The following is a 25,202-nucleotide window of genomic DNA, read 5'->3' as shown; positions in this document are numbered from 1 at the left end:
CTCTGTTACCTGTGTCTATGTGCCTGTGGTTCTGTCAGTGTGATCATGTGATGTATCTGACCCCAGGAATGTGTCAATAAAGTTTCCCCTTCCTGGGACAATGAATTCACGGTGTTCTTATTTCAATTTCCAGGAGTGTATTTCTCCCAAAGAGAGACCCGCCACTGTGTATGTGTTTAACTTTGTTGTCGGAGCCACAACCTCGCATCTGCTTTTACCCCTTCGTCACTATAAAGGTGAATTCCACGACGGAGTTATCTAAGTTCTGGAAACAGATGAAAATCTAATGGCACTAACAGGGGGCTGTATGGAGGATGATCGATGGCAGTGAACCCAAGGCGTCGGATTGTTGCAGACGCACTGGCTGAGTCAGTCTTGAAAAGATACCATAACAGGTCTGTCACAGACGTACTTTTGGGAATTACTGCTGTTATCAAGTTCGCGAGAAGCTTATGCTGTTATCTTTCGTAACTCGAACACACTGGTATCACATGGTTGAGGATGGCAATCTCTGTTGGATGTTCTTCGCAGTACAGAGATGATTGAAGATGAAAGATAAGATTAAATGAATTTTATCCATAGTGGATGCTGTTGAACTCCGTGACTGTTCCTTTATAGAGTGTAGAAAAATTTCCGCTGCCAAACTGAAATATGGACGCGAAAATGATATCAAGTGTGCGTCTAAGTGAGAAACTGTCACCACGGCGTAATTATAATAATGATGCTTCATCTTGATGTAAGTGAAGATATATTTTCGGCATATGCTGCCTTGCCACTTACAATTGGCTCACTTGTATCTGTATAGTCACCAGCAATTTTTTTTTTTTTTTTTTTTTGTATTTATACACTGATCTCCAGCAGCCGGCCAGGGTGGCGCTACAGTCTGGAACCGCGCGACCACTACGGTAGCAGGTTCGAATCCTGCCTCGGGCATGGATGTGTGTGATGTCCTTAGGTTAGATAGGTTTAAGTAGTTCTAAGTTCTAGGGGACTGATGACCACAGCAGTTAAATCCCATAGTGCTCAGAGCCATTTGAACCATTTTTGATCTCCAGCAATATAAACATGTGCATGAATGTATAAGCATCTGAGGATGGGCACAAGCCCGAAACCGGTCGTGTGACAAATAAATAACCTTTTATTGTGACTGGCAGCGGAAAATTTTCTACACCCTATGAAAGATAACAGCAGTGACCCAACGGGATGCTCTTTGTAGTAATGGTGTGTCCTCTAGACATCATTATCTGTGAAAAAGCAGGTTTTTTGGGAGGAATTTACATCTACATCCATCTGCATCCATACTCCGCAAGCCACCTGACGGTGTGTGGTGGAGGGTACCTTGAGTACCTGTATCGGTTCTCTCTCCTATTCCAGTCTCGTATTGTTCGTGGAAAGAAAGATTGTCGATATGCCTCTGTGTGGGCTCTAATCTCCATGGTCTCTTCGCGAGATATACGTAGGAGGGAGCAATATACTGCTTGACTCCTCGGTGAAGGTATGCTCTCGAAACTTCAACAAAAGCCCGTACCGGGCTACTGAGCGTCTCTCCTGCAGAGTCTTCCACTGGAGTTTATCTATCATCTCCGTAACGCTTTCGCGATTACTAAATGATCCTGTAACGAAGCGCGCTGCTCTCCGTTGGATCTTCTCTATGTCTTGTATCAACCCTATCTGGTACGGATCCCACACTGCTGAGCAGTATTCAAGCAGTGGGCGAACAAGCGTACTGTAACCTACTTCCTTTGTTTTCGGATTGCATTTCCTTAGGATTCTTCCATTGAATCTCAGTCTGGCATCTGCTTTACCGACGATCAACTTTATATGATCATTCCATTTTAAATCACTCCTAATGCCTACTCCCAGATAATTTATAGAATTATCTGCTTCCATTTGCTGAGCTGGTTTATTGTAGCTAAATGGTAAAGGATATTTCTTTCTATGTATTCGCAGCACATTAGACTTTGAAACGTCCCCTTAGAACAATTGTATACGAGACTGTGCTTAAACTGACATACAATATTATTTAGGGATAGTTAGCAAATGCAAGATATTAATAGAGAACAAACAATGTATTTACCTTAATAATCCTAATATATATAGCAGTTCATGACAAATTACAAAACTCCGCCATCTCTCTGCCCACATCCACCACTGCTGGCGTCTCACCTCCAACTGCCCAACGCTACGCGCTGTTCACATCCAGCTGCCGCTGCCCAACACTACAATGGCAGACAACAATGCAAACTAGCCACAGGCTGCACACAGCACAGCCAGTGATTTTCATACAGAGAGCGCTACGTGGCGGCGGCGTTACCAACATAAGAACCTAAACAGCCTACTTACATAAAGAAAACATAAACAGCCTACTTACAACTTGCCTGCATTGAGATTCAATTGCCATTCCTTGTACCATGCGTCAATTCGTTCCTGATCATACTGCATTTCAGTACAATTTTCCATTGTTACAACCTCTCTTTATACCACAGCATCATCCGCAAAAAGCCTCAGTGAACTTACGATGTTACACGCATGGTCATTTATATATATTGTGAATAGCAACGATCCTACGACACTCCCCTGCGGCACTCCTGAAATCACTCTTACTTCGGAGGACTTCTCTCCATTGAGGATGACATGCTTCGTTCTGTTATCTAGGAACTCTTCAATCCAATCACACAATTGGTCTGAGAGTCCATATGCTGTTACTTTGTTCATTAAACGACTGTGGGGAACTGTATCGAACGCCTTGTGGCACTGCTGTTGTAAGAGTGGCAGTTGGGCGCGAGGTGGCGCGTCCCTTGGCGACAAACCGTCGCTGGGGATGAAGTGGGGCGGCTCTTAGCAAGACGTCACCGGCCGCTGCGGCGGGAGATGCGCAGATTAGGGCAGCGGCCACTAAATCAAAACCCTACTGCCAGCGCCAGACTCCCTGCCGGAAGGGCAGCAAAGGGTAGGAAAGGGCGACCGAGGGCGCCCCTAAATGGGCCGCGCGCCCCATAACTCGCCATTGTCTAGCTGCTCAGTTCGCGATGTCCTCTAGCATTATTCTTGTGGATTCATAAATATTTAAGCAACCCGTTCTGACACGCCGTCAGAAATTACTGCTTCGTGCGTAAATTCCGGATCGGACAGGCACGGGGCACGCGGCGGAGAAATTATGTCCGATCGAGCTTAGATAACCATCGTAAATGCGACGATGCCGTGTGATATCAAGACGTCAACCTCCTGCCGCTGGCGAGACACTCCCACTGGGAAAGGGTTTCTACGGAAGAGAAAGCAACTGAGGCTGGGAAGGCGACGAACAGTTAGTATTCTCCCTGTTGTGTTGGAACACTGGCGCTACAAAAAGGACGATAAGGGTCGAAGGGCACGAAAAAGAAGTACGAGGGGGGTTTGAAAAGTCCTTGCAAAGTCCGAGAGATGGCACCATCGGCGCGTATCTAGGTCATGTTTAGTTAGTAGCGTCTTTGGAAAGAGCGCACACCAAGTTTCAGCCATATTGGTCTTTTTCTTTGTGTTTGGCATTCGTGTGAATCAAGGAAGTCGGGTGACTGCCAAAAAACGGGCGAAAAAGAATTTCGTGTAGTGATTAAACATTACTTTATGAAAGGCAGAACGCCTCAGGAGACTAAATAGAAGCTTGAAAAACAGTACAGTGACTCTGCACCTTCGATTGGAACAGTTTATAAATGGTTTCAAAATTTTCGGTGTGGCTATATGGGCGCAGGTGATACTGAACGTTCTGCACGCCCTGTGGAGATTACGACTCCTGAAATCATTGATAAAATCCGTGATATGGTGATGGATGACAGGAGAGTTAATGTGCGTGAGATTGCTAGTGCTCTGGGCATCTCGAATGAACGGGTACATAACATTTTGCATAAACATTTGGACATGAGAAAGCTACCTGCAAGATGGGTTCCGCGGCTGCTCACGCTTGACCAAAAACGGAATCGTGTGAAGTGTTGCAAGGATGGTTTGCAGCTGTGCAGGAAGAATCCACAGGACTTTAAGCGTAGTTTCGTCACTGTGGATGATACATGGACGTATTACTATACTCCTGAGACCAAAGAACAATCTAAACAATGGGTTACCAAAGGAGAATCTGCACCAAAAAAGGCGAAGACCATTCCTTCGGCCGGAAAGGTTATGGCGACTGTCTTTTGGGATTCCCAAGGGATAATCATCATCGACTATCTGGAAAAGCGTAAAACTACACTCCTGGAAATGGAAAAAAGAACACATTGACACCGGTGTGTCAGACCCACCATACTTGCTCCGGACACTGCGAGAGGGCTGTACAAGCAATGATCACACGCACGGCACACCGGACACACCAGGAACCGCGGTGTTGGCCGTCGAATGGCGCTAGCTGCGCAGCATTTGTGCACCGCCGCCGTCAGTGTCAGCCAGTTTGCCGTGGCATACGGAGCTCCATCGCAGTCTTTAACACTGGTAGCATGCCGCGACAGCGTGGACGTGAACCGTATGTGCAGTTGACGGACTTCGAGCGAGGGCGTATAGTGGGCATGCGGGAGGCCGGGTGGACGTACCGCCGAATTGCTCAACACGTGGGGCGTGAGGTCTCCACAGTACATCGATGTTGTCGCCAGTGGTCGGCGGAAGGTGCACGTGCCCGTCGACCTGGGACCGGACCGCAGCGACGCACGGATGCACGCCAAGACCGTAGGATCCTACGCAGTGCCGTAGGGGACCGCACCGCCACTTCCCAGCAAATTAGGGACACTGTTGCTCCTGGGGTATCGGCGAGGACCATTCGCAACCGTCTCCATGAAGCTGGGCTACGGTCCCGCACACCGTTAGGCCGTCTTCCGCTCACGCCCCAACATCGTGCAGCCCGCCTCCAGTGGTGTCGCGACAGGCGTGAATGGAGGGACGAATGGAGACGTGTCGTCTTCAGCGATGAGAGTCGCTTCTGCCTTGGTGCCAATGATGGTCGTATGCGTGTTTGGCGCCGTGCAGGTGAGCGTCACAATCAGAACTGCATACGACCGAGGCACACAGGGCCAACACCCGGCATCATGGTGTGGGGAGCGATCTCCTACACTGGCCGTACACCACTAGTGATCGTCGAGGGGACACTGAATAGTGCACGGTACATCCAAACCGCCATCGAACCCATCGTTCTACCATTCCTAGACCGGCAAGGGAACTTGTTGTTCCAACAGGACAATGCACGTCCGCATGTATCCCGTGCCACCCAACGTGCTCTAGAAGGTGTAAGTCAACTACCCTGGCCAGCAAGATCTCCGGATCTGTCCCCCATTGAGCATGTTTGGGACTGGATGAAGCGTCGTCTCACGCGGTCTGCACGTCCAGCACCAGCAACGCTGGTCCAACTGAGGCGCCAGGTGGAAATGGCATGGCAAGCCGTTCCACAGGACTACATCCAGAATCTGTACGATCGTCTCCATGGGAGAATAGCAGCCTGCATTGCTGCGAAAGGTGGATATACACTGTACTAGTGCCGACATTGTGCATGCTCTGTTGCCTGTGTCTATGTGCCTGTGGTTCTGTCAGTGTGATCATGTGATGTATCTGACCCCAGGAATGTGTCAATAAAGTTTCCCCTTCCTGGGACAATGAATTCACGGTGTTCTTATTTCAATTTCCAGGAGTGTATTACAGGTGCATATTATTCATGGTTATTTTAAAACCGAGATGCAAGAAAAACGCCGGCGATTGGACCACAAAAAAGTCCCTTTCCATCACGATAGTGCACCAGCACACACCTCAGCAGCTGTGGTCGCAAAATTGATGGAAATAGGATTCCAACTCGTTTCACATCCCTCCTAATCTCCAGACTCGGCTCCCTAGGACTACTATTTGTTCCCTGATTTGAAGAAATGGCTGTTGGGACAAGTATTTTATTCAAACGAGGAGGTGATTGCAGCAACTAATAGCTATTTTGCAGACTTGTACAAATCGTGTTATTCGGAAGTGATCCACAAATTAGAACAGCGTTCGACGAAATGTATAAGTCTAAAAGGAGACTATGTCGAAAAATAAAAAAGGTTTACCCAAAACGAGTAAGCAGTTTCTATTTTTGCACGGACTTTTCAAACGCCCCTCGTAATTGTTGAGAAGGCAATGAGGAAGGGCTGTTGTTCAATTCTCCAACCATGCGGCCCCCCCCCCCCCCCTCACACTGCGTCCCATATTATTCAACCCGTACATTACGCAATGAGTAAATGAAACCAAAAAGAAATATGGAAAGGAAATTGGAGTTCAGAGAGAAGAAATGTAAGTATAACATATCGTGATGAAATTATAACCCTTCTTCTCATTAGACTTACAACTTTGTCCTTCATAGCAAAGAAATTAAAATATTTTTCTCTCCTACTGAGACAGTTAACACCTTCTAAAGTGGAGGGGAAAGAAAATGTAAAGTTAAGATTCTTTTGATGAACTTGTGTACAGGTGTAGTTTTCAGTTAGCACTTTTTGTGGTTTTAGGTTGTTAACCGGGAATGTCTTTATGTATACGTGACAGATAAATGAAAATGACACAGAATAAAAAAAAAAATGAAGTAAAATTTTATCACTTCAAAAACACTTGCCACATCTGTTAATACATGTATCCCCCTGTGAGAAAACACGGTCAGTGCCGTCGTGGAAAAATGTTTGCGTCTGCCCGCCCACATGTGGCGAAGATTGTTTCAAGTACGCTGCAGAAGATTCACTGGGAGGACATTGCACATCCTCCGTACACTCCTGATCTCTCCCCAGGCCATTTCCATATTTTTGGAGCCCTGAAACTAGTCATTCGTGGTCGTCGATCTGCTTCGGACGCAGGAATTCCGAAAATATCGTTCCTGAGAAACACAACCAGCTCTTGGTTCTCCCGATGTACTTGGTCCATCGATATGGGACCCCAAATTGATTCCACATTTTTACGTAGTCAGTAGCCTTCTGATACCGTTCCTCACAACTAAGCTCTAATCAAATTGCGTGCCTGTGGAACATCGTCTCAGTTGTGTGACTGTATTCGTAATTTCCTGTCACAATGACCGCAGTTGGTTATAATTGACAGAAAGCCATCGGGTGAAACAGAAGTAATAACTGCCTTTCCCAGAGAAAGTGTTACAGGCACTGTTCTGTTCCTGATCTACGTAAGAGATTTAGGAAACAATCTGAGCAGCCTTCTTACATCGTTTGCAGATAATTCGGTCATTTACCGTATCGTAAAGTCAAATGGTTCAAATGGCTCTGAGCACTATGGGACTTAACATCTGAGGTCATCAGTCCCCTAGAACTTAGAACTACTTAAACCTAACTAACCTAAGGACATCACACACATCCATGCCCGAGGCAGGATTCGAACCTGCGACCGTAGCGGTCACGCGGTTCCAGACTGTAGCGCCTAGAACCGCTCGGCCACTCCGACCGGCTGTCATGAGATGATCAAAACTAATCGGAGAATAATTTAGAAAAGGCATTTGTATGGTGAAAGAAGTGGCGATTGACTCTAAATAATGAAATGTTCAAAGTTATCCACGTATCAAAAGGGTGTATACTCAACTGAATTTTTAGAGGTTAAAGTTACCAATAACTCACGGTGGTACGATAAGACAGATAGTATTGTGGGGAAAACCGAGTCAAAGACTGCAATTTATTGCGCAGAACACTCAGAAAATATTACAGGTCTCCTAAAGTGACTGCTTACACTAGACTGCTGTGCTGTGTGGTATCCTCATCAGATATGATTGACGGAGGACACCCAAAAATTTGTTTTCACTATCGCGAAATAAGGTAATTGTGGTGGCTGGTCCGCAGCTCGTGGTCGTACGGTAGCGTTCTCGCTTCCCGCGCCCAGAATGACTGGGTGTTGTGTGCTGTCCTTAGGTTAGTTAGGTTTAAGTAGTTCTAAGTTCTAGGGGACCGATGACCATAGGTGTTAAGTCCCATAGTGCTCAGAGACATTTTGTGGTGGCTGTCGTTAACGCACAGGATTTTTTCGCTGGGGCAGGAGCTTCTCATGAAACTCCAATCACTCACTTCCCCTCACAGTGTGAAAATATTTTGTTGGGCCCACCTACATAGGATCATAATAATACATTAAAAGAAATCAGAGCGCGCACGAAAACATTTAAGTATTGGTTTTCCCGCGCGCTGTTCGAAAGTGGAACGGTAGAGAAGCAGCTTGAAGGTGGTTCGATGAACCATTTCCCAGGTACTTAATTTTGTACTTCAGAATAATCATGTAGATGTAGATGTAGGGGTGCAACCGAAAACATATTCCCATGAATGTATTGATCGTCTTGTCTCACAGTGGGATAAATGTATTAACAGATATGGCGATTTCTTTTGAAATGATAAACCGATTACTTATCTTTTTTCTATTTTGTTGGGCCCACCTACATAGGATCATAATAATACATTAAAAGAAATCAGAGCGCGCACGAAAACATTTAAGTATTGGTTTTCCCGCGCGCTGTTCGAAAGTGGAACGGTAGAGAAGCAGCTTGAAGGTGGTTCGATGAACCATCTCCCAGGTACTTAATTTTGTATTTCAGAATAATCATGTAGATGTAGATGTAGGGGTGCAACCGAAAACATATTCCCATGAATGTATTGATCGTCTTGTCTCACAGTGGGATAAATGTATTAACAGATATGGCGATTTCTTTTGAAATGATAAACCGATTACTTATCCTTTTTCGTTATTTTTTCACACTTTTATCCTTCTTCTTTCACTGCCCCTTGTATATATTGAAAGTGAAACGCTAACATTCTATAAAAAATTGAATAAGGTTTCTTTATAGTTTTGGAACTACCACTGATACTTCTCCCCATTCTTGGTCCTATGTGACTGTGTATATGTATGATTTACTTTTCGGGTTTGATAGAATTTTGCACGTTTCTTCTCTTTGGTGGTCCTGGAAACCTTTGTGTGTTGCTTCATTAAGTTTAGCGCTTCTTCCTGCTAAGCGGCTTTCTGCATCTACTATATCATTCTGTGACAGATCATCACTAGGTGCTATTGCACAGTAAAAGTTAGGCTTCATCCCGCGGGTACAGTGAGTCATCTGCCCATGATACAAGGTTTTTCTCACCTGCATTTTCTTGAAGTTCTTTGACAGGCAACAAGGAAACTGCCGCGATTGCTCTGTTCTTCATTTCCCTTTCCTGTTCTCTGATATTCGAGACTGGAGTTTGGATTTCTCTCCTTAGCTGCTAGTCTTATATGCTTTGAATATGGTACTGTTGTACTATATATATATATATATATATATATATATATATATATATATATATATATATATATATATATATATATACACTCCGCTAGCCACCAAGCGGTGTGTGGCGGAGGTCACAATTCGCGCGTCGGCCGGAGTGGCCGTGCGGTTCTAGGCGCTACAGTCTGGAGCCCAGCGACCGCTACGGTCGCAGGTTCGAATCCTGCCTCGGGCATGGATGTGTGTGATGTCCTTAGGTTAGTTAGGTTTAATTCGTTCTAAGTTATAGGCGACTGATGACCTCAGAAGTTAAGTCGCATAGTGTTCAGAGCCATTTGAACCATTTTTGAACAATTCGCGCCGAAGTCATATCCCCCTCCCACCCCCCCACCCTGTTCCACATGCGGAACGCGTGAGGGGGAAAAACAACTCTCTGAAAGCCTCAGTACGAACTCTAATTTCAATTATCTTTGAATGGCGATCACTGTGCGATCTGGAAGTTGGTGGTAACAATATATGCTCTACATTCTCGGCGAAGATCGGATTTCGGAATTTAGAGAAAAGCCCCTTCCGTTTAGCGCGTCGTCTATCTGTAAGTGTGTCCACTTCAAACTTCCAATGAGATTTGTAACGCTCCCGCGATGACTACATGTACCAGTCACGAATCTTGCCGCTCTTCTTTCGACCTTCTCAATGTCTTGAATCAGACCCAACTGGTAAGGGTCCCATACAGACGAACAACAATTGTAAGACTGGACGAACTAACGTATTGTAAGCAATTTCCTTTGTTAAAGAACTGCATCGCTTCAGGATTCTACTAATAAACCGCAATGCAGAGTTCTCCACGCCCGCTACTTGTGTATTCTGATCATTCCTTTTGAGATCATTTCGAATAGTGCACCCAGATACTTGACGGATGTTACCGCTTCCAAAGACTGGGCATTTATTTTGTACTGGTTCATTAATAAGGATTTTCGCCTTGTTATACGCAGTAGGTTACACTTACTAATATTGCGAGATAACTGCCAGTCATTACACCGTGCATTTATTTTCTGCAAATCCTCATTGATTTGTTCACAACTTTCGTGTGATACTACTTTCCTGTAGACTACAGCATCTTCGGCAAACAGTCTAATGCCGCTGTCAATACCATGAACCAGATAGTTTATGTAAATCGTAAAAAGCAACGGACCTATTACGCTGCCCTGGGGCACACCTGAAGTTAAGCCTGTTTCTGCTGAAGTCACCCCATTCAGGACGACATACTACTCTCTGTCTGTTAAAAAACTTTCAATCCAACCGAATATGTCATCGGATAGGCCGTAAGCACGCACTTTTTGGAGCAAGCGACAGTGCGGAACTGAGTCGAACGCCTTTAGAAAGTCGAGAAATATGGCATCAACCTGGAAGCAGGTATCTAGAACCTGTTCTATATCACGCACAAAGAGGGCCAGCTGTGTCTCACATTACCGCTGTTTCCTAAAACCGTGCTGGTTTCTGCATATGAGCTTCTCAGAGTCTAGAAAGGAAGTCTGAACACAAAATACGTTCCATGAATATACAACAAATCTATGTCAGTGAAATTGGCCGGTAATTATGTGCATCCGATGTTCTACCCTTTTTATAGATTGCTATGACCTGGGCCTTCTTTCAGTCCCGTGGAACTTTCCGCTGTTCCAGCGATCTCTCATAGATGATGGGTAAGAATGGTGCTATATTTGTACCATAGTCAACATATAATCTTACTGGGACACCGTCTGGGCCAGATGCCTTCCTGGCGCTCTAAGGATCTTAACTGTTCTACAATCCCAGATACACTAACCACTATGTCAGCCATCCTTGCGTTTGTTCGATAGTTGAAAGGAGGAATGGGCTGCAGTTCTCTACCGTAAGCGAGTTTTTGAAAGCTAGGTTTAGAATTTCAGCCTTCTGTTTATCATCATCCATTACATTACCCGTACTGTCAGTAAGAAGGTATTGAATTATTTGTAGCGTTCATAGATTTCACGTACGACCAAAATTTTTGGGGGTTATTTTTAGAATCTGCAGATAAAATATTGCTTTCAACTTCGTTAAATAATCTCTCATTGACCTTTTCACGGCTGCTTTCATTACGCATAATTTGTTTGTCAACGGGGCAGTGATTGCGTTTAAAACGACTGTGCAAAATTCTCTGCTTTCTCAGCAACTTCCTAATATGTTTGTTGTATCATGGCGGATCCTTTCCCTCCCCTATATTTTTCCTAGGCATATACTTCTCTAGCATGTGGTGGGCAATACCTTTAAATTCTGACCAAAGATGCTGAATATCTTTGTGCCCACGGTGAATGCTTGGAGCTTACTATGAAGATATTTATTAATGACACTTTTACTTGCTTTCCCAAACAAGAAAACTCTACGCTGTTTCTTTGGTTTTCTTGCAACTTCCACTGACGTAGAAGCCAAAACGACATTATGGTCGCTAATACCTTCTTCTAGATTAACTTCCTCAAGGTTGTATGTTGAGAGCGCTCATAGAATAACTTCACGCGAGTCTTTGCTTCTGCCCCTGTGATAAATGTGCAATTTTCGCAGTCAGTGGATGCCAGATTAAAGTCTCCACCTATAACTAATGGATAATTTGGGTATTTATTTCCTATGTACGCAAGACTCCCTGAAACGTTCTGCGACGTTTGTTGCTGTTGCTGGTGGTCTATAAAAACATCCCAATACAATGGTCAATCTTTGTCTGATTTACAGCTTTATCCAGACTATTTCACAGTCCGACACAGTATCGATCCCATCTGCGTTTAAACAGCTTTTAACTGCAATGAACGCACAACTTCCCATAGCATCAATCCTATCCTTCGTAAACGTTGTCCAATCCGAGTTCAAGATTTCACTGCTCTTTATGTCTGGTCTTAACCATCTTTCGGTAACTAATAGAGTATTGGCATTGCTACTGTTTATTTCGAAGAGTAGCTCGGGGATCTTGTGACAGACACTTTCACAACTTACTAACATTAGATATAGCATATTTAAATCCTTTGGAATGACCTGTCTAGGCGAACTAACAATTTTTTCAGTTGGCACACCCACATCGGTGCCATGAACTGGTAAGTTTTCAGGCCTTCAGGCCAACGGTTTGTTTCCCGTGGGGAGGAAGCTATTAAAAAAAAAAAAAAAAAACATGTATACGCCATAAGTACTATGCTACCCCTGTAGCTGCTTCCTGCGTGTAGTGTACCCCTGATCTATCGAGGGTCGTTCTACAACCTGCCACTACGTAGCGCAGGTAGAAGAATCTGCAACCATTTTCATTTCAGAGTCGACGTAGCCTCTGGATTAGATTCTCCACTCGACTCCAAACTGCACATCGTCAGCTTGGCTTCAACTCCTCGAGAGATGGAGGCCGCATTCGCCGATTTAGTCAGCCGTCGAAAGGACCCAAGGAGTTCCTCGGAACCCCGACGACAGGCATCGTTGGTGCCGACATGTGCTACAATCTGCAACTGGCTGCACGCCGCATGCTCGATAGCCGCCGGAAGAGCCTCTTCCACATCCCGGACAACGCCCCCCCCCCCCCCCCCCCCCGGCAAGCACACCGAGTGAACGTTGGACTTCTTCCCCGCCCTAGCAGCGGGAAAGAAGTCCAACGTTCACGTTTGCCAACGTGCCCATCTTCCACGGATTTTTCCAGGAAGGCGGCTTCATCATTCGTTGATTTGTCGTTGCCTTTCCTTTCTGAGTATTCATAATAGCTATTTTCATTGTTTTTTAATTGTGCTTCCCCTTCATTTATGTCTGCTGCCATAACCATACCCTCTTCCACTTCCATAGGCGCATTCTGGTGTCCTTTATCACATGGCGTCAGTAGCACCTCATAGCTTCCTTATTGATTTATTTACCTTTATTAACAGTTTCATTGCTCTTCTTTGGGTTCTCTTGCTGGCCGGAGATGGATTCTGTAACATCCTCATTCACTTTACTTCCACTTCCCGGCCTTGATGTACCCATGGCGGGATCAGATCGTCCTGACAGAACAGCTGCATATGTCATCGCTGCTGGTTGACTTTTCTCAATAAACAGTTGTACAGCGTGTCTTCGTTGATAATTTTCTATTAGATGTTTCGCCTAACTCCATATGGAGCATGTGCGGGGCTCATATTCATACACAAAATACGCCCGATGACTACATACAATCACATAAGAGGGTATGTGAGTTTATAATTCTACTTTAGCTATTCAATTCTCCTGTTCTTACCATGTCAGCAATATGCTGAGCACATTCCTTCTCAGATACCCCAAACTGCCCGTATAAAGTAAGCACTTCTCCGGCCTTTTCTAGAGACACTTCGAACGGTAAATTACAGATTCTCACACATCCAAAGTCAAGACATCTACATGAATACTCTGTAAACCACACCACACGTAAGTGCCAGGCATAGAGTTCTCGAGCCACCTTCACAATAATTCTCTATTATTCCACTCTCGAAGAGCGCGAGGAAAAAAGAGCACCTATATCTTCCCGTGCGAGCTCTGATTTCCCTTATTTTATCATGGTGATCGTTTCTCCATATGTAGATCGGCGTCAAAAACATATTTCCGCATTCGCAGGAGAAATGTGGTGATTGAAATTTCGTGAGAAGATCCCGCGGCAACGAGAAACACTTTTGTTTTAATGATCCAATTCTGTAGAATGTCCTTGACATTCTCTCACCTTTTTCTCGATAATACACAGCGTACTCGTCTTCTCTGAACTTTTTCGATGTACTCCGTTAGTCAGGTCTGTTAAGGATCCCACGCCGTGTAGCAGAGCTCCAAAAGAGATCGGACAAGCGTAGTGTACGCAGTCGCTTTAGTAGATCTGTTGTATCTTGTAGTCGGCCGAGGTGGCCGAGCGGTTCCAGGCGCTACAGTCTGGAACCGGGCGACCGATACGGTCGCAGGTTCGAATCCTGCCTCGGGCATGGATGTGTGTGATGTCCTTAGGTTAGTTACGTTTAAGTAGTTCTAAGTTCTAGGGGACTGATGACCTCAGTAGTTAAGTTCCATAGTGCTCGGAGACTTTTTTTTTTTTGTATCTTCTAAGTATTCTGCCAATAAAATGCACTCTTTGCTACGCCTTTCCCACAACATTTTCTATGTGTTCGTTCCAAGTTAAGTTGTTGGTAATTGTAATTCTTAGGTACTTAGTTCAATATACGATCTTTAGATTTGATTCATTTATCGTGTAACCGAATTTTAACGGATTCCTTTTAGCACTCGTGTGGATGACCTCAGACTCTTCATTATTTAGGGTCAATAGCCAATTTTCACACCACACAGATGTCTTCTCTGCATCGTTTTGCAATCGATTTTGATCTTATGATGACTTTACTGCAAGATAAACGACAGCATCATATGCAAACAACTTGAGACGTCTGCTCAGATTGTCTCCTAAATCGTTTGTATAGATAAGGGACAGCAGAGAGCCTATAACACTACACTGGCGCACGTCAAAAATCACTTCTGTTTTACTCGATAACATTCCGTCGATTACTACGAACTGTGACCTCTCTGGCACGTAAGCACGAATGCAGTCACATAACTGAGATGATATTCCATAAGCACGCAATTTGGTTACAATCCACTTGTGAGGTACAGTGTCAAAAACATTCTGGAAATCTAGAAATACGGGATCAATTTGAAGTCCCTTGTCGATAGAAATGAACACTTCGTGTGAGCAAAGAGCTAGTTGTTTTTCACAAGAACGAGGATCCCTATTCACTATGTGTCTAAAGATCGTTTTCTTCGTGGTAATTGATAATGTTCGAACACAATATATGTTCCAAAATCTTGCTGAATAGCCGGCCGGGGTGGCCGAGCGGTTCTAGGCACTACAGTCTGGAATCCTGCCTCGGGAATGGATGTGTGTGAAGTCCTAAGGTTACTTAGGTTTAAGTAGTTCTAAGTTCTAGGGGACTGATGACCTCAGAAGTTAAGTCCCATAGTCCTCAGAGACATTTTTTGAACCTGCTGAATATCGAAGTAAATGATATGGGCCTGTAATTTAGTGGATTATTCCCACTACCTTTCTTGAACATTGGTGTGACCTGTGCAACGTTTTCCAGTCCTTGGGTACGGATCTTTCGTCGAGCGAACGGTTGTATATGATTGTTAAGTATGGAGCTATTGCATTAGCGTATTCTGAAAGGTACGTAATTGGTATACAGTCTAGACCGTAAAACTTGCTTTTATTAAGTGATTCAAGTTGCTTCAGTACTCCGAAGATAACTACTTCTACGTTATTCATGATGGTGCTGTCCTTTTATTCGAATTTTGGAATATTTACCTCGTATTCTTTTGTGAAAGAATTTCGGAAGTCCGTGTTAAGTAACTCTACTTTAGCGGGACTGTCTTCGCTAGCATTTCCATTGTTATCGTGCACAAAAGGCATTGATTGTGTCTTCCCGCTTGCGTACATCACATACGACCAGAATCTCTTTGAATTTTCCCCCAGATTTCGAGACAAGGTTCCATTGTGGGAACTATTATAAGCATCTGGCGTTGAAGTCCGCGCTAAATTTCGAGCTTCTTGGGGTTTTTGCGTGCGTTTAAATTTGGCACGCTTTTCTCGTTGATTCTGAAAAAGTGTTCTGACCTGTTTTGTATACCGAGGGGGATCAGTTCTGTCGTTTGTTAATTTATTTGGTACGAATCTTTCAATTGCTGTCGATACTATTTCCTTCAATTCAAGCCACATCTGGTCTACATCTACATAGTTAATTTAGAAGGAGGGGAGATTGTCTCTTAGGGAGGAATCGAGCAAATTTTTATCTGCTCTTTTGAATAGTTTTTTTTTTCGTTTCTTTTTGGAGGATCTGGGAGGTACGGCATTCGGTCTCTCTACGACAACAGTGTGTAAACTGATCCGTGACTCCGTTTTGATGCTCATTATTAGCTCAGAATTATTTGTTGCTGTGAGGTAAAGTGTGTTTTCACAACCGTTTACTACTCAAGTGCGCTCATGTACAAACTGCTCGAAGTAACTTTCAGAGAATGCGTTTAGCACAACCCCGGATGATGTTTTATGCGTACCTCCGGATTTTAAAATGTATTTTCGCCAACATATCGAAGGTAAATTGAAGTCACCACCAACTATAATTGTACGAGTCGGGTATGTGTTTGAAATTAGACTCAAGTTTTTATTTGAACCTTTCAGAAATTGTATCATCTGATTTGGTAGTTTGGTGAGAGGATCCAGTTATTATTTTATTCCGGTTTCCAAGAATGACGTCTACCCATACTATCTGACGGCGACTATCTACTTGAATTTCGGTACAAGATAAACGACTTCTAACAGCAACAAAGACGCTACCGCCAACTGTGTTTAGTTTATCCTTTCTGAGCACCGTTACTTCCTGCAAAAAAATTTCGGTTGAACCTATCAGCTTCAGCCAGCTTTCAGTGCCTATAAGGATTTGAACATCAGTGTTTCCTATTAGCACTTGGAGCTCAGGTACTTTCCCATCGCAGCTACGACAATTTACTACTGTTATATCATGGGTTCCTAGATCTACGTTCTTTCTGGGTTCGATCTAAATCCTTTGAACTGAAGCCCTTTTAATGTTTCCCTGAGACCCTATAGCCTAAAACCTACACAGACAACACCACGCAGTCCCCATTATCAAAGTAGCCCCCTCCTGCATGTAATGTATTTAGCGGAACCTGAAGACCCACCAACCTATGGCGCAAGTCTAGGAATCTGCCCCCTAGACGGTAGCAGAACCGCCTCTGATTCAGACGCTCCACTCGACTGTGTACCAGAGGTCCGCAGTCGATCCTGTTGACTGTGCTGCAAATGGTGAGCTCTGCTTTCATCTCGCAATCAAGACTGGCAGCCTTCACCACTTCCAATAGCTACTCAAAACTAGAGAGTATCTCTTCCGATCCAAAGTGACACGCATCATGGGTACCGACGCGAGTCACCACTTGCAGTTGCCTGCAACCTGCGCTCTTCATGAGATCCAGAAGGATCCGTTCCACGTCTGGATTGACACCACCTGCCATGTACAGAGCTTTCTTCCCTTCCTTCGCTGCCATGTCCCCAAGGGGCCACATGATGCGCCTAACATTGGAGCTCCAAACTATCAGCAGACTCGCACTCGTTGACTGCCCAGGTCTTGCAGGCTAAGAGGTTCCCTCTGAAACAGGACAGGCGACTGCGTCTGGTTGAGGGGCATTGTCAACCATAGACAGCACCTGGAACCTGTTTGTCAGTCCAACTCGGGAGGGTTTACGTTAGACCCCCTGGGAAGTCTTTCGCCGCCTGCCATGCCCCGAGGTGACCTCCATTCGACCACAGATGAGGGATCAACCTCAGTGTGAGCAGTAACTGGGCTGGCCACCAGTGCACACTGATCGGCGGACTCGTGGGTTGTGCTGCACGTGCGTTGTATCCCCACGGCCAGTCCACAACAGTGATGCCCATCCACTGCTGTCTCAAACTGGGTAACCGAAGTCAAGACAGCCTGGAGCTGAGAGAAAAGGGACACAAACTCGGCTCGCATCCGCAGACGGCAACCACATGACATAACCGAAAAGAACTACACTACACAGACAAAGGACTATGACACTTCCTCTGGACCCCGACGAAAACGCCAGAATTATGTCTAATAAATTAGATTAGCACATGGATATACAAAAAGTAAACTACCAAAGCACAGTGAAGATTAAATAATTCGCTCCTAAAAAAATGTTGTATGACTAGGGCCTCCTGTCGGGTAGACTGTTGGCCAGGGGCAAGTCTCTCGATTTGACGCAACTTCGTCGTCTTTCCCGACGATGGGGATGAAATTATGACGATTAGGACAACCCAACACACAGTTCCTGAGCGGAGAAAATCTCCGACTCATCCGGGAATGGAACCCGGGCCCTTAGGATTGACATTCTGTTGCACTGACCACTTCTTCTTTATTTTTATATTTCGTGTCATCCTTGCGCAGGAGCCATGCTAATCTTCTCTGTATCGTTCCAATTTTAGTATATGTACCGCCAAAGCGACTACTGAAAATGGTTCAAATGGCTCTGAGCACTATGGGACTTGACATCTGAGGTCATCAATCCCGTAGACTTAGAACTACTTAAACTTAAGTGACCTAAGGACATCTCACACATCCATGCCCGAGGCACCTGTGGCCGTAGTAACAGCGCGGTTCTGGACTGAAGCGCCTAGAACCGCTCGGCCACAGCGGCCGGCCTTGCACTAAGCTACCGGGAGCGGACAGTTCGCTCCTGATTAGTAACTTGTAATATGTCATAAAATCGGTTTACTTTCCGACACAAACAAAAACACGAGAACTATGTCTATTAAATGTTAAATTCACACGAAGAAATTCAAAAACTAAACTACACTCCTGGAAATTGAAATAAGAACACCGTGAATTCATTGTCCCAGGAAGGGGAAACTTTATTGACACATTCCTGGGGTCAGATACATCACATGATCACACTGACAGAACCACAGGCACATAGACACAGGCAACAGAGCATGCACAATGTCGGCACTAGTACAGTGTATATCCACCTTTCGCAGCAATGCAGGCTGCTATTCTCCCATGGAGACGATCGTAGTGATGCTGGATGTAGTCCTGTGGAACGGCTTGCCATGCCATTTCCACCTGGCGCCTCAGTTGGACCAGCGTTCGTGCTGGACGTGCAGACCGCGTGAGACGACGCTTCATCCAGTCCCAAACATGCTCAATGGGGGACAGATCCGGAGATCTTGCTGGCCAGGGTAGTTGACTTACACCTTCTAGAGCACGTTGGGTGGCACGGGATACATGCGGACGTGCATTGTCCTGTTGGAACAGCAAGTTCCCTTGCCGGTCTAAGAATGGTAGAACGATGGGTTCGATGATGGTTTGGATGTACCGTGCACTATTCAGTGTCCCCTCGACGATCACCAGTGGTGTACGGCCAGTGTAGGAGATCGCTCCCCACACCATGATGCCGGGTGTTGGCCCTGTGTGCCTCGGTCGTATGCAGTCCTGATTGTGGCGCCAAACACGCATACGACCACCAGTGGCACCAAGGCAGAAGCGACTCTCATCGCTGAAGATGACACGTCTCCATTCGTCCCTCCATTCACGCCTGTCGCGACACCACTGGAGGCGGGCTGCACGATGTTGGGGCGTGAGCGGAAGACGGCCTAACGGTGTGCGGGACCGTAGCCCAGCTTCATGGAAACGGTTGCGAATGGTCCTCGCCGATACCCCAGGAGCAACAGTGTCCCTAATTTGCTGGGAAGTGGCGGTGCGGTCCCCTACGGCACTGCGTAGGATCCTACGGTCTTGGCGTGCATCCGTGCGTCGCTGCGGTCCGGTCCCAGGTCGACGGGCACGTGCACCTTCCGCCGACCACTGGTGACAACATCGATGTACTGTGGAGACCTCACGCCCCACGTGTTGAGCAATTCGGCGGTACGTCCACCCGGCCTCCCGCATGCCCACTATACGCCCTCGCTCAAAGTCCGCCAACTGCACATACGGTTCACGTCCACGCTGTCGCGGCATGCTACCAGTGTTAAAGACTGCGATGGAGCTCTGTATGCCACGGCAAACTGGCTGACACTGACGGCGGCGGTGCACAAATGCTGCGCAGCTAGCGCCATTCGACGGCCAACACCGCGGTTCCTGGTGTGTCCGCTGTGCCGTGCGTGTGATCATTGCTTGTACAGCCCTCTCGCAGTGTCCGGAGCAAGTATGGTGGGTCTGACACACCGGTGTCAATGTGTTCTTTTTTCCATTTCCAGGAGTGTATCAAAGCACACATATGGAACTAGATTATTCAGTCTCGGTTAGGAACTCTTAAAATGTCACAGAATCGGTTGCTACCGTGTTGGTTAGGAACTCTTAAAATGTCGCAGAATCGGTTGCTACCGTGTTGCTGCTCTCTTTTGGCCGGCGACTGCTGGCTGACAAGTGCATTTTACTGACATTATGCTGACAGAAGCACTGGCGTTTTTAACTATTTGCTGACTAACGTGTTTATTTACACATTTTGCACATCCATTATTGACACCACTGTTAGTTTGAATGCCTAGCAGCCGGCCGAAGTGGCCGTGCGGTTAAAGGCGCTGCAGTCTGGAACCGCAAGACCGCTACGGTCGCAGGTTCGAATCCTGCCTCGGGCATGGATATTTGTGATGTCCTTAGGTTAGTTAGGTTTAACTAGATCTAAGTTCTAGGGGACTAATGACCTCAGCAGTTGAGTCCCATAGTGCTCAGAGCCATTTGACCCATTTTTTGAATGCCTAGCACTTCCTCATCAAGCACTTTACATCATTAACCATCCATTTCCGATTTGCGAGAGCGGTAGCCCTTTCGGTGCGCCATTCGTAACTAAATTTCAAGACTTCTTTCCTCGAGGACGATGTGTTACTTACAGTTAAGTTGGAAATTCAGTGCAGCAGGATTTACTACACGCCCTCACAACTCTGCTTTGTCCAGCTTTCGAATCAGTACACACTCCGCTGTGGAGTGAAAGTTCATTCTGCGGACATTGTAATCCTGTCAGGGGAAGCAAAGCTCTTGGAAGATCAGCTGGACAGAATGGGCAGTGTCTTAAAAATAGGTCATGAAGTAAAAATCGACAACAGTAAAGCAATGGTAACTGATACTGTGCAAACTAGAGAGGATATATTTAGTAAAACGCAGATTGGCAGTTACAGATGGGTGATCCGCTCCTGTACTGATTCAAAGAACTAGATCATTGTACTGAGTGAGCGATCGGCGACTCGGAATAAATTGGAGTGGTTGCTTTTCGGATCCCAAATCTCTCTCCAGTGACGTCAGCGAACGGAACGAAGATTTTTGGGTGGGCTGCTACAACAACGTCAAACACAATATGATGAATGTCACAACGCCATAGCACATGCTGCAGGGAAATACGCACACGCCAGCTGTTCCCAAAACTGGGGCATTTACTCTCTGAGGGATAAAATATGATTTCCTGAAGAATAAAAACAAACCATTTTAACTGTACTTGGGCCACATAACTAATTTATTTTTAAAAGATAAGTACTATTATCACTGTTTCGTAAAACTGTAATACACATTATATAAGTTAACAGTAATTAGATTTTTTTCAAATTCTAGCATTAATGTGTGACACACTGTGGTGACGATTTCAGCTCGCGCAATGAATGTACACGGTCCAGTCACATTAATGTGATCATTACCTATGTTCGATATGAAGATGGTATCTGTTCCTTCGCACATGTCCGAAAGAACAGATAGCATCTTCATATAGTTGAGGCTAATGGGCCTTCTCCTTCTGTGCTGGATGCACACGCATTGCCCGAACACTTACGGGACTAGCGAGGTGGCGCAGTGGTTAGCACACTGGACTCGCATTCGGGAGGACGACGGTTCAATCCCGTCTCCAGCCATCCTGATTTAGGTTTTCCGTGATTTCCCTTAAATCGTTTCAGGCAAATGCTGGGATGGTTCCTTTGAAAGGGCACGGCCGATTTCCTTCCCAATCCTTCCCTAACCCGAGCTTGCGCTCCGTCTCTAATGACCTCGTTGTCGACGGGACGTTAAACACTAACCACCACCACCTCTTACGGGACTCGGTAAGATTGTCTGCCGCGAGTAATGAGTGTAACGGGCAGGGACACTACGAAAGTAGCGTGTGGACATTAAGCTGGGAATGTGGGTCTCACGGGGAGCGTGCAAGGGATAAATCCCTGCAGTCGCTCTATCCTCTCTGCCCTCGGTGGCTCAGATGTATAGAGCGTCTGCCATGTTAGCAGGAGATCCCAGGTTCGAGCCCCGCTCGGGGCACACGTTTTCAGCTGTCTCCGTTGATGTATATCAACGCCTGTCGACAGCTTAGGGTCTTAATTTAATTATCATTTCAGCCTATGTTCGATGTCAACGTCACTTACAGATGGCAGTTGGCAGCACTAGCAGTGGAGAGTACGTAAATTATGTCCTGGGGACGCAGAAGAAATGTGGAAAGGGAGCGATTTACCTGACGACCGAAAGGGCATTATCATTGGCTTGAGGGGTTCAAGCATTTCCGAAATGACTAAGTCTATAAACTGTTCGTGTACCGCCATGATTAAAGTATACCGTGCCTAGCAAAATGGCGCTCTCCAAAACCGGCCCCGAAATACAGGGTTATTACAAATGATTGAAGCGATTTCACAGCTCTACAATAACTTTATTATTTGACATATTTTCAAAATGCTTTGTACACAAGTACAAAAACTCAAAAAGTTTTTTTAGGCATTCATAAATGTTCGATATGTGCCCCTTTAGTGATTCGGCAGACATCAAGCCGATAATCAAGTTCCTCCCACACTCGGCGCAGCATGTCCCCATCAATGAGTTCGAAAGCATCGTTGATGCGAGCTCGCAGTTCTGGCTCGTTTCTTGGTAGAGGAGGTTTAAACACTGAATCTTTCACATAACCCCACAGAAAGAAATCGCATGGGGTTAAGTCGGGAGAGCGTGGAGGCCATGACATGAATTGCTGATCATGATCTCCACCACGACCGATCCATCGGTTTTCCGATCTCTTGTTTAAGAAATGCCGAACATCATGATGGAAGTGCGGTGGAGCACCATCCTGTTGAAAGATGAAGTCGGCGCTGTCGGTCTCCAGTTGTGGCATGAGCCAATTTTCCGCGGGCTACGCGTGAAACTTGCCCGCACGCGTTCAACCGTTTCTTCGCTCACTGCAGGCCGACCCGTTGATTTCCCCTTACAGAGGCATCCAGAAGCTTTAAACTGCCCATACCATCGCAGAATGGGGTTAGGAGTTGGTGGATCTTTGTTGAACTTGGTCCTGAAGTGTCGTTGCACTGTTATGACTGACTGATGTGAGTGTATTTCAAGCACGACATACGCTTTCTCGGCTCCTGTCGCCATTTTGTCTGACTGCGCTCTCGAGCGCTCTGACGGCAGAAACCTGAAGTGCGGCTTCAGCCGAACAAAACTTTATGAGTTTTTCTACGTGTCTGTAGTGTGTCGTGACCATACGTCAATGAATGGAGCTACAGTGAATTTCTGAAATCGCTTCAATCATTTGTAATAGCCCTGTAACTGTGGTGCACAACGGACCATAGATGATACAGGTGGACGACGGCTGTGGAGATGTGTGCGCACAAATGGACATGCAACTGTAGCGCAGCTAAATAAATGTAAATTCGTGTGACGAGGGCCTCCCGGCGGGTAGACCGTTCGCCGGGTACAAGTCTTTCGATTAGACGCCACTTCGGCGACTTGCGCGTCGATGGAGATGAAATTATGATGATTAAGACAACACAACACAGAGTTCCTGAGCGGAGAAAATCTCCGACCCAGTCGGGAATCGAACCCGGGTCCAGAGGATTGACATTCTGTCGCGCTGACCACTCAGCTACCGGGGGCGGACGTTGGCCAGCTGACCACCCAAATGCACCAAGTGGCCACTAACTGTCTCCTCAACGCCAGATCAACGAACGTTGTTGCCTATGCGCCGCCGCAGGAGGCGCCTGGTTCATACACCGTTGCTGACAGCAGTTCATCGGCGACAGGGACTGGAATTTGCGGGCCAGTACTGCAAGTGGTCGTCCTCTGAGTGGCAACTAGTGGCCTTTTCAAATGAACCAAGGTTTATGCTCCATCGGAGTGAAACGTCTGAAAGCCGAGCGGAGTGGCCGCGTGGTCTGAGGCGCCATGTAACGGATTGCGCGGCCTCGCCTGCAGAAGATTCGAGTCCTCCCTCGGGCATGGGCGTGTGTGTTGTTCTTAGCATAAGTTATTTTAAGTAGTGTGTACGTCTAGGAACCGATGACGTCAGCAGTTTTGTCCCTCAGGAATACATTTGAACAAACATCTAAAAGCAAACACTCTGCAACAATCGTCGGAAGGGGCCAGGCCGGAGAAAGTAGTGTTAAGGTATGGGGAATATTTTCATGGCATTCCCTGGCTGATTTAGTCATTCTGGAGCGCACACTGCAACAAAGGTATGCGTCTATCCTTGGGGACCATGTGCACCCCCATATGCTGTACGTTTTTCTTCAGCACGATGGCACCTAAAAACAGGACAACGGAACGTGTCACACAGCTCGAAGTGCACGTGCGTCTTTGTACAATGCAGCACGATGACTTCATCTCACTCCCCTGGCCACCAAACTTCCCTGATTAAAATCCAGTTGTCAATCTGTGGGATCACCTCGATTGGGCTTTTCGCACGATGGGTCCTCACTGAAGAAAACTAGCCTAACCGCGACACTGGAGTCAGCTTGGCTCCACGTCCGTGTCGGTACTTTCTGGAGCCTCATGACTCTCTTACTGCACGTCTCGCAGCGCTGTAAAAGGTGGTTATTCAGGCTTCTGACAGGTGGGCACAATGTTACTGCAAACTGTAGGTGAGCTACACTTTCCTGAAAATTCTCCCAATAAACCGAAGTCGGGGATTATGTTTCACTATTTACTACCTGACGTGCTCATTTTATTTCATATGGCTTTGCAACGTGGCTGGACAGTGTATGAACAACGCCTTCTTCACACAGTTCATCCATTTCACACATACTTTTGGCTATGCACTTACGACAGTAAAACTGAGAGACATACATATACTAAGATGGTATCTGTTCTTTCGGACATGTCCGAAAGAACAGATCCCATCTTATTATATATATAGTTAAGGCTCACCAGCCACTTGACCATCTTCTTCTTCAGTGCTGATGCACAAACAATGCCCGAACTCTTACGGGAATCGGCAATGCGCCGCGAGCAATGAGTATAATGGGCGGAGGCACTACGAATGTACTGCGGGACAATACGTTGAGAATGTGGGTTTTCGAGGGAGGCCTACCAGAGATAAATCCCTGCAGTCACATTATCCTCTGCGTCCTCGGTGGCTCTGATGGACTCTTATGGACCGTCGCCTTCGATCCCTAGATATTCTCCAACGAGCTCGATATGTCAATATATAATCGCATCCCTAGTTCCCCATGTAGCACAAGTTATACCTTTCCCGC

General features: G+C 46.0%; 1 non-coding gene across 1 annotated transcript; it reads right to left on the bottom strand.

Moving 5' to 3' along the window:
* Positions 1 to 18,123: 18,123 nt before the first annotated feature.
* LOC126090331 (U6 spliceosomal RNA) lies at positions 18,124 to 18,227 on the bottom strand. Its single transcript, XR_007521176.1, has one exon. It is a non-coding gene; the product is annotated as a U6 spliceosomal RNA (small nuclear RNA).
* Between the last annotated feature and the right edge of the window lie 6,975 nt (positions 18,228 to 25,202).

Source organism: Schistocerca cancellata, chromosome 6 (assembly GCF_023864275.1).
Source record: "Schistocerca cancellata isolate TAMUIC-IGC-003103 chromosome 6, iqSchCanc2.1, whole genome shotgun sequence".
NCBI classification, from domain to species: domain Eukaryota; kingdom Metazoa; phylum Arthropoda; class Insecta; order Orthoptera; family Acrididae; genus Schistocerca; species Schistocerca cancellata.
This window is presented reverse-complemented; position numbering and strand designations above follow the sequence as displayed.